This window comes from Nothoprocta perdicaria, unplaced genomic scaffold, assembly GCF_003342845.1.
Source record: "Nothoprocta perdicaria isolate Ctin4 unplaced genomic scaffold, notPer1 scaffold_163, whole genome shotgun sequence".
Classification (NCBI taxonomy): Eukaryota; Metazoa; Chordata; class Aves; order Tinamiformes; family Tinamidae; genus Nothoprocta; species Nothoprocta perdicaria.
This window is the reverse complement of record NW_020454794.1, coordinates 1,469,913-1,479,997: the sequence shown is the minus strand read 5'-3', so window position 1 is coordinate 1,479,997 and position 10,085 is coordinate 1,469,913. Positions and strand designations below refer to the sequence as shown.

Genomic DNA, 10,085 nt, shown 5'->3' with positions numbered 1-10,085 from the left:
CCCTGCTCGCCCCTCTCGGCCGCCTTCCCCCTGCTCCCTGCTCGCCCCTCTCGGCCGCCTTCCCTCCTGCTCCCTGCTCGCCCCTCTCGGCCGCCTTCCCTCCTGCTCCCTGCTCGCCCCTCTCGGCCGCCTTCCCTCCTGCCCTGCTCGCCCCTCTCGGCCGCCTTCCCTCCTCCCTGTTTTCCCCTCTTCTCCCTGGCTGAGGGGGCGGGGTGGCGGCGGCGGAGAAATGAACAAAGGGGAAAATTCAGGAAAAAAAGTGTGCACTCTCCCCTCCACCTCCGCCGTCTCCTACCCCTGCTCGCAGCCATGAGGGAGGTTTCATTCCTGTTTTGGGTTTTATTTGGGAATGCTATTTGTGAAAATGCCCCTCCTGGTGCTCGCCGGGGTGGGGAGGCTGGGCTGGAGCTTGGAGGGAAGTTAGAGGAGTGCGAAGTTTTGAGAATGAATCCTGTGAGTGTCTTTTTCTTTCTTTTTTTTTTTTTTTTTTTTTTTTTCTTTTTTCCCCTCCGCTCTCTGGAGCAGCGAATTGCTATTTTTTGCCCTCGCTGTTATTTTTGTGCTCGCTCAGGAGGTGTCTTGCGTTTTAGCCTGCCTGCAGTCGATGACTCATTATGCAGTATTTCTAGAAAATCCTTGTTCATATTTGCGGGGAGACCATCTTTCCTTTTTTTTTTTTTTCTTTTTTTTTTCTTTAATGAAGGGATACGCTATAGTATTCCAGCTAAGCCTTGCTAGGGCTTCCCGGAGGAAACCATCTCGTGGCTCGGATCCGTGAGCCGGGGCGCCTTGAGCAAACGCAGCCGTGCAGAATACCCCCCCTTACAGCATTAAAACATGAGTAGGTGCTCACGGAGGTTTTCCTTTTGTCCTGTTCTGTGCCGAATAGTCACTCTGCTCTCCCGCTTTTGGGGACCCACTGCCTGGTCTGGGTAAGGAGGCGCCAGTACTGCAAGCGCAAAGTCTTCTCCCCAAAAGCCAGGGCTCGATTCCGAGCCTGCCTCCCTTCCCCATGGATGATGGTCCCGGGTGGATGAAACGGGCTTGTTTGGGGCCGTGGGCGGCTCCTGCTCGCGCTGTTGTAGCCTCGTAGTAGGCTCGTGCATCCTCTCCCCGCTGGCTTTGCGAGCCGTGGGGGCGGCGCAGCACAAGGAGCGTCGCAAATGCCTGGAGAGGCGGCGAGCTATGAATAGCCAGGATCCCAGCAAATCCCCCGGGACCTGCCATTCCTCCCGCCTGACCGCGCTGGATAACTGGCTCGGAGAGGAAGGGGGAGGAAAAGCCTCGCTAGCGTGAAACAAAAATCACGCGGCTGGATCTCTTMTCATCTAGGTAGACGCAGTGCAAAAGAGAAATTGTGAAACTGGGTTTCTGCCTTGCATGGAGGAGCCCCTTTCCTCTTGGACTAGACCTGCTGCCTGTGTTCCTGGCTTTCCATCTGGGGGCAAATGGCTGTGAATTTTTTTCATTGTGTGCTGCCCGTTACGGATGGCCGCAGACTGTTCCTGCTCATCCCTGCCGTGGTTGCATTTTCCGTCACGGTTGCACGAGGCGGCTCGGGAATGCGGGAGTCGTGGATAGGGCATCGCGTGGCTCCACTCGCGACYGGTGCTGGCCACGGACACTGCTGGGTCTGCTGTTTCCTTCGCTTYGAGCATTGGGCACGGCAAGTTTGCAGCCCTGCCGAGGCCCTCGGTAAAACTCTTACGTGGCTGAGCCAAAGTAATCCCTGGAAAAGTAGGGCAGGACAGAGAGCTCGGGAAGGAAGGTGGAGGAAAGGGGTGTGATGTAGTTCCTTGCCGGCTGCCATGACTTTCCAAGTAGTGCCGTCTCCCAAGAAACTTGGGTCCAGAGTCCTGTTGCTGAGGAAGTGGCATCTAGTAAATGAAATAAGTGACAAAGTGCCATGATTTTTATTTATTAAGAGTTGTTTTGCAGGTTACGTGTGCTAAGGTTCAGGGATGCCCCGTGCAGCTGCAGTGACTCCTTGCTGCCCTATGTGTGGAGGCTGGAAGGGCTCCAGATGTGCTCAGGGCTCCAGATGTGCTCACAGCTCCTTGCAGCCCCTCCTGCCCATCCCCTGTCCCTGCAGCAGTTTTGTGCAGCTCCTCAGGGTCTTGAGGGATCCCCCTCGTGGGTGGTGGCCCTGTTTGGCCCTCCGTGACTGCAGAGTGAGCTGGGACCTGTTCGGAAACTCCTTGTTCTGCAAACAGGGCTGAAATTGCTTCATGYGACTTCCTCCTCTCCCCCCGCGCTCCCCCAAGCTAGCCAGGAACACCAGCAGGTATCTCGCTTGCTTCTGAAAGCCTAAAACCCTAGGCTGAGAACGTGCCCTAACTTCCTGGTRGCAGATCCAAATCCCTGTTGCTGAAGGGCAGACAACTACCATCTCCCAAACAGTCCCAAACACTGTCCTTTATTTAATTATTATTTCATATGTACAGCCTGTGATTTCTCAGTAGCTCAAACCACTGTCAGAGAGTGTGATGCTTGTTTCAAGTTTTACCAGGTGCTCATCAGGTTCTGCCTTTTGGCTTGCTGTTGTTTTTGTGGTTCCTTTCCAGCCATGTATCACAATAAATAGGAGAAGCAAAAAAAAAAAAAGAGGAAACACAATTGCTTTCTTCCTGTTCAGTTACCTCTTAAGTACTAATGTCTGGCCCAATACTTATGTTCTAGTATTGGGCATTTAAGACCTTTTATTTGAGAGAAGACACTCTCCTCCCTTTCAAATGCTTATGAATTATTACTGAGAGCCAATGGGGTGTGCATCTTCTTTTTTCATTTAAGAGAGCGAAGCAGAGAGCTGTCTGCTACGGGTGGCTCTGTGTGACTACTACAGTCACATTAAAACGTGTTTTCCAGTTAGGGATCAATTTTCTCATTCTGGTTGTTGGTGACCTTTTGTCTTCTAACTTGCTGTTAATTCTTGAGGTGCTTCAGCGTTTAAAGTCTGCTGCAAGCTGCCTTGTGTGCCTTTTGTGCAGCCTTTATTTGTTTCCAGCAGCATTTGGAGTGCCTGCTGCTTAATTTAAGGCGCACAGACCTCTTCAAATGTGAAAGTTGTCGGCTGTTTCCAGGTGTACTAATCAGTCTTGAAAAGATTGCTTCAGCCTGTAAATCTGCTCATCCTGTGTCATTAAACCCTCACATCTGCAGTGTGATCTACATAGAGAGTAAATCTGCATGTCTGCAGATTTACTGTACTATGAGAGTCTGTGTGTGTATAAATATATCTTTTTACTTAGTTCTATCATTTGATCCTTCCAGTCCTGTTGAAGTATCCACACCTTGGTGCTCTCCATGATTTACAGCAGTCACTTGTTCTTCACTCTCTTRGACATTGGAATAAATTCCCCATTAGGGCAAGGTGTCTGGTTACCACAGCTTGCAAGCAACGTGGCATGTGAGGCCGCTAGAAAGGAAGCCCTTGTTTCTAGCCAGGTTTCTCTGCGCTGAGCTTGACCCTGTTCAGGCCTTACAATGCTCAGCATTGCTTGGGTCTCTCGCCCATGGCTGTTTGGTACAGTCGTCATTGAGAGGTGGGAGATGAGGTGGGATTCTCGAGGCCATCCTCAAAACTACTTTCCTGTCTTAAATCGGAGAACTGGTTTTCTGATTCCACGAGCAGGTCAGCTAGAACTTTTGGGAATGCAYTTTTGGGACTGTGATTTCTCTAGAAAGCTGTTCCCAATTACAGAGGTAGCAGGTGGCTGTTGCTTAATAGGGCAGCTAATGAGAAGGGCTTTTCCCAGGCGGTGTGTGTTGCTTCATAGGGTTAAGGACTGTATTGCAGGAGGGGGCGGAAAGCAAAGTTCAGCCTTGGGGAGTGGTGTTGACAAACTAAAAAGAGATTATCCTGCCGGGTGCAGACAGCATGTTGTGCATTTCAAGCTAGTCTGTTGKCTTTAAAATTAGATGCTGTGCAGATCTCGAGGAGCCTGGGCGCCTCTCGGGCTGAGAGCCCGCTGGTGAGCAAACCGGCGTGCAGAATGTAAGGGACATTGGGCGCTGGTGACTCCTTCCGTCAGCTCCTGTTCCTCCGTGTGCCCCTTCTGGTGCTGAGGGTCCGTTCGCACCCCGTGCCTTTGCTGAGGGTGAGCCCGAAGGCGGCGCGATGTGGCCCTAACCCCACGGCCCTCTGAGGGTCCCCGTCCCTCAGAGGCTGCCCCGCGCCACGGGTGCCGCGCTCTGGGCACCAGCAACGTCGCATCCCGCTGAGTGGCCCCGTTTATTTCTGATCTGCACACAGGTGGTCTCTCTTTTTCCCCTCCCTCTTCTCGCCCCCACGTTGCCATGCAGCCCCCGCTTTCTTTCCCTTCCTCTCTCCCTCCTCCGAGATTATTGTTATTATTTTCAACGCCGTGGTGTGGAAGTGAAAGGGAACATGGCGTAGGTCTTGCGTGTGGCTGCTGGGAGTCTGAGCCTGCTGTGCCAGCTTAAGCAGAAATAGGTTTCTCCTGGCAGGGGGCATAGCTGKTGGAAATAACTGCTCCAATTGCCCGGTTTCTGTGTGTTGTTTTGTTTTTGTTTTCCCCTGGTGGTTCTCAGTAAGACGCTGGAAGATAAAACTCCCTGACACTGCTGAGGTTCAACTGCGCAGCTGGCAATGAGGGGGCAGGAGCCAGATCCATGTGAAAGACCTGGCATCTGGAATAGGTGTCCTGTGTTGGGCTGCCTAGAACAAGAGGGATGTGGAGCTGCTGGAGAGGGCCCAGCAAAGGGCTGCAAAGATGGTCAGGGGCTGGAGCAGCTCTCCTGTGACGAGAAGCTGACAGAGCTGGGCCTGTTTGGCCTAGAAAATAGGAGACTGAGAGGGATCTTATCAATGTGTAAAACACTTTTAGGGAAGGTGTCACAAGGAGGGACCAGACTCTTTTTACAGTGGTGGCCCGTGACAGAACAAGAGGCAGCAGGCACAGACGGAAGCGCAGGGAGATTCACCTGAATTTAATTCTTGTCCATGCAGACAGCAGCTCTGGAACAGGTTGCTCAGGGAGGTTGTGGAGTCTCCACCCTTGGAGATGCTCGGAACCTGGGACAGTGTCTAAACACAGTCCTGGGCATCATGCTTTGGGTGATCCTGTGTGTGTCAGGGGCTTGGACTAGATGTTCTCCAGAGGTGCCTTCCAACCTCAGTGGATCTGTGRCACAGGGAAAGGGGCCAAAGCGAGGAGACTTGCAAAGCAAGGAGACGCGTTGGTCTGCAGTATCTTGCCCGTGGTGGAGCACAAGGAAGAGGTGGCGCTGACCTTGGTGTGACAGCTGGGTGCTGGTGGGGCTCTCTGGAGTGTCCCCTGCAGTGGGGAACCCCGAGCCTCCTGCCCCTTGGCAGGGCTTCATCAGGGCACCCCCAGAAATTRAATTCAATTAAGGTGGGAGTCGGGGAAGGCCAGGAGGCAGGAGACAAGAAAAGAGAGGGAGGGGAAAAAAAGAAAGCAGATGAGGAGAATGGATCAGGCCCAAGTGCATCTTGCTGTCATGCAGACGTAGCCTTTGAGCACAGCAGGTCGGGGCTGGTTTCCACCTGCCTGGTGCCTGCTGCTGTTTCCCATGCCATGCTGTGGCTGGCTCCGTGTTGCTGTAGCCCGACCTTGTGCACGTGTAGGGGATGCGCATGGCATCCCCGGGGCCCGGAGCAGCAGGGGACTCGCTGACCCTCCCAGGAACTGCTGCAGCACCAGCATGAGGGCACCTTTCTGCCTCAGCGCTGAGTATCTGTGGGCTGCCTGTGGCTCTCTTGTTCTGTTTTGTCTCAGCAGGTCTGTGTGCAGTTGTTTGCATTGCTCTCTGCGCATTCAAATGCAGTTCTGCTCTTCCTACTGTACTGGCTAGGTAGGTGGTAATTCATGTGCTCATTTTCTCTTCTGCCTCCCCCCCCGTCTTCCTTTGACTTCACATCAGATCAAAGGATGAATATCTGCACTTACTACTGCTGGATTGCAAACTAATTTTGTTGAGAAAAATGCAGGTTCTGGAGCTTAACCTTAGCTTGCTGAATAATTGGCATGTTCTGAAATTCAGGTTTAGTGTGAGGTCGTCCTTTTCTAAAYTTGAAGGTCTGTTAACAGAGCGGGGGCCCTGTGCTGTTGCTGATRTCTAATGAATGGATGGGTGTTCTTTTGTACCAGTGATCATTAAATAGGAAAAAAAATATTGTTATGAATAAAAAGTGTGTGGCTTGCTGTGTGTTTGGACCTTCTGTACTGGCACTCAGATTGTTAAAGCCACAGTCTGTCTTATGTTAAGTTTTGTTTTCATGCAAGTGGATTCAAGAGCAACAGTTCCTGTTTTTCCTGCCCTTTGAATGCCAAGTTGTAGGAGCATACTGCTTCTGGGTGAAGCATTGACATAGCTGAACTTCCAGCAAAGCATTCCCCAGGCAAAGCCAGGTATTTCCACTGAAAAGTTAAAATAAATATAGGCTATAACTGGGGACAGTTTTGCTCTGTCCCCAGAATTATTTTGAGGGCTGTTTTCCTTCCAAGTTTGCTCCTGAGTTGCTCTGGATAACAGGGGGTGAAAAAAGATGAGTTTCTCAGTGAGCTGGTTGTGCTGTCGCCCCTTTCTGGGAAGGGATGCTCCACYGGGAGTGCTGTCCTGCTGCAGAACCGGCAAAGGGAAAGGTCTTTCTGTGTTAATCATGGGCTAAGGTCAGGAGAAGCAAAGAAGCTACTGAGCCCATCTGCAAGGGGAAACTGCTGAATTCTCACCAGAAAGCTGGCTGTGCTTAAGTATTTCGTAAGGATAACTGAGGAATGCACACGTGTTTTAGGGTCTATGCTCCTTGCACTGGTGATTTGTTGTTGGAAGAAGACGGCGAGAGGTGTGCCAGAGCCCTACAGGTGAATTATGTGCATTAGGCCATCCTGGTAGCCTCTGCTTTTCCTAGGAAAGGAGAAAGGTATCAGGAATAAGTTGATTTTCTCCTATAGTAGAGGTTGACTTGGTCTTCCTTCATTTCTTTCCTGTTTCCAGTTTTAAGAAGTGAATCTCTTGCTTTTGCATCAGCCCTTTAAAAACAAACAAAAAAMCACCCCCCTCTCATAGACAACTGTTGGAATGGCAAACGGTTCARCTGCTCTGATCAAAAGAATAATTAATTTTTCAGTGAATAAATTAAAAAYGGCTTCTGAATGATGAGAGGTGCTGCCTTTGCGATAACTCGCAGGAAGAGACAAAACATGTTAACTCCCAGAGCAAAAGCTTTGACTGCATGTTTTTATTATTATCACTTTAAACCAAATTATGTCTGTATAGCACATGCTACAAAAAAAAAAGCAGGTGCTGTTTTTGTTAGAGGATTTCTGCTAGTCAAGAAACTTTCTCATCTTTTGTAACACTATCTCTTGGAATTTGATTTTTCAGTTTTGCGTATGTAAAACGTGTAAACAGTGGAGTGGGAATTAAGGTTACCTAGAGACTGCTGCAGTAGTTTGAGTGTTATTTTTGCATAATGTATTTTACTAACTTCTGTTCCATTTAACCTTTTTTTTTTTTCCCCTCAAACTCAGCTAGTGCTTAAAAAAACAGTAGTAAATACTTCCCATATGACACTMATGGAAACAGAGCACTTTAGAGCTGGAGCTTGCAGTACTCCCGATTTGTAAAGCACTTAAAACTCTGATCCCGCTGTTGGAGCTCTCAAACTTTTTCCCCTCTTGGTTGGTGCTGTAGGAAGCAGCAGCTTTGTGGATCTGCAAGACCATGGGCTGCATGAGTCGCACACAGACATCCAGATCCACCCTGTGTTCCATGCAGAGCTATAAGCTACCTCTGGCTTTTGGAGTCTTTTTGTGGAATTTCTCCCATTTTATTTGCCTTTTTTTTTTAGGTGGTTACATTGCTTATGTAACTTAATTATGTAAAGTTAAAGCAGAAGTGCTTTTTTCTTTTTTTTTGTCTGAGTATGTCATCCAGATATAATATACTATAAATAATTGAACAGCTTCAGAAAATTTCTCTTAGGTAGGTACAGCTGTTTCYCTAGGATTGCTGAATTCTCTTCAAACAGCATATTCTCTTTTTAATTTTGCTGAGAGAAGGTTTAACCGGGTGGCTTTGGATTTTGGAAGGAGATGTTTRTAGAACTGACTCTGACATCTTAATCTGAAAATTAGTAGGCTGCTCCACCACTCTTTCCTTTTCAGAAGTGTTGAGTAAGTTGTGATACRTAAGAACAAAAGCAATAGGGCAGTAGCTGAGAAGCAAGCAGGCGTTTTTCACAACTTCCTGCAAGATGAGTAAATTAAAAGCCTGAAGTTCCAGGCTGAAATAAGCTTGAACTGGAAGGGGGGGGAGGGGGAATGGTTATAGTGACTGGTAGAAATGTATTGTGTTTACTGATCGTGACAGGAAGGGTGACTAAATTATCGTGTGTAAAATCATAGCATGATGGAGTGTCTAGCTGTAAACTGGCATTGACAGCTGTGATAAGAGGCAGATACAGTGGATGCTTGTGCCCAGCTGTGAGGCACAAGCTGCCCTGGAGCTGCTTTGCGACCAGAGGCTCATGAATATCTGTGCAGGTTTCCACACTCATGTTTGGAAACCTGCTTAATGTGTGGTCTTTCTTTGGTTCCTAGGTTGCTTGTTTTGGGACAGCCTCAGTACCTGCTGTTTAGCAAGATACCCTAGTTCTGATACAGTATTAAATATTTAGCTGTGTATTAGGACGTTCTTGAATTGAAGACTCTTACCCTCACGTAACTGGTTTGTTAACACCAGTTGCTTTTGGTTTTACRGCAGTGGGGCTGCAGACCAAACGTAAGTTAATGTAAGCAGTCTGCTGTGCCTTTGCCTCACTAGGCTAGAGGTGTAATCAGAAAGAAAGTGGGGCCATTAAGTTACTTCTGCTTTTCTTCATAGCAGCTTTTCTTCCYGCAGCATCTTTTGCACTGTCTTGGGTAATCATAAGGGCAGTGATTAGGTATGGTGATAACAGTCTGCGTTTATTTAAATAGCTAAATACTTAATATTTAAATAATAAATGTTAAATAATATACGGRGCTTCCTAGCTGAGGACCTATGCAGTGAGCCTGAAGTAAAGCCACGGGGAATCCAAAGCATTTTGCAAGCACACACAAAAATATGTATTTTTAAGTTTTCTATGTCTGCACAGCAAAATGCAAATACCATACGCTCTCAGAGCAGGAATATGCAAAGAGTGGAGGTCTAGATAGATGTTTATTTGCTCAAAATGCTGTGTATTCTTCAGAAAGGTGAGGCTCGACTGTCAACTGTGCTCTTTGGCTGATGTGGTGACGCAAGGGAGTATCTCGTGAAGTCTCCCTTTGCCCCAGATGAGAAGGTATCTAGGTGAGGGTGCCACAGGGGCAGGCAGCGAGAGGCAGGGAGAGAGGGGGCTGCAGCTTCAGCTCTGACAGACACGTGGTGACCATAACTTGTCTCCCCCGGTGGGAGTGGGTGTCTGCCATTTTACCTCATGGAATGGCTGAGGCCAAAAGGAACCTCTGGAGACCATCTCGTCCAACCCCCTGCTCCAGCAGGGACACCCAGAGCATGGGGCACAGGGTGGCATCCAGGCAGGTTTGGAAGATCTCCAAAGAAGGAGTCTCCACAGCCTCCCTGGGCAGCCTGTGGCAGGGCKCTCTCACTCCATGCTTGGGTCTCTCCTGTAGAGGTGAAAGCCAAGTCTTGCATGAGCCAGCAGCCTAGCTTTTCAGTGTGAGTCAGTCATGCCAGAGCGCTTTGGTGGTAACGGCATCTGTTTCTACGTATAGGTGAAGAGAAGGCGTTGGTTTGGGGCTGCCTTGGGAATTTATAGCAGTTACATCTGCTCCCTGACCACAGTTGCCTTCACAAATACTATCAGTCAGTTTTGTCTTGCAGAGATGAAGATTGAGAGAGAAGAGGGAAAAAAAAAACCCCAACTAGTCACAGCTTTGAGAAACACAGTCTGCAGGAGGAGGTTTTATCTTGTTAGAGCAGCTGAGGAAAGGGCCCTTGGGCGCCAGAGCCCGGCGTTGCCGCCGTTTGTGGCGCAGGCCCCACATGGAGGACTGGGCCCGCGGCCTGTGTGGGGCGCCTACCCCTTACGTAAGGGATTAACCTCGCTCGCTGAG

At 49.2% G+C, this 10,085-nt stretch overlaps 1 protein-coding gene across 1 annotated transcript in view; it reads left to right on the top strand.

Moving 5' to 3' along the window:
• LONRF2 (LON peptidase N-terminal domain and ring finger 2) overlaps positions 1-10,085 on the top strand; it is a gene marked incomplete at its 5' end in the record, with an annotated part of 35,339 nt that overhangs the window by 827 nt on the left and 24,427 nt on the right. The gene's annotated exons all lie outside the window — the stretch shown is intronic.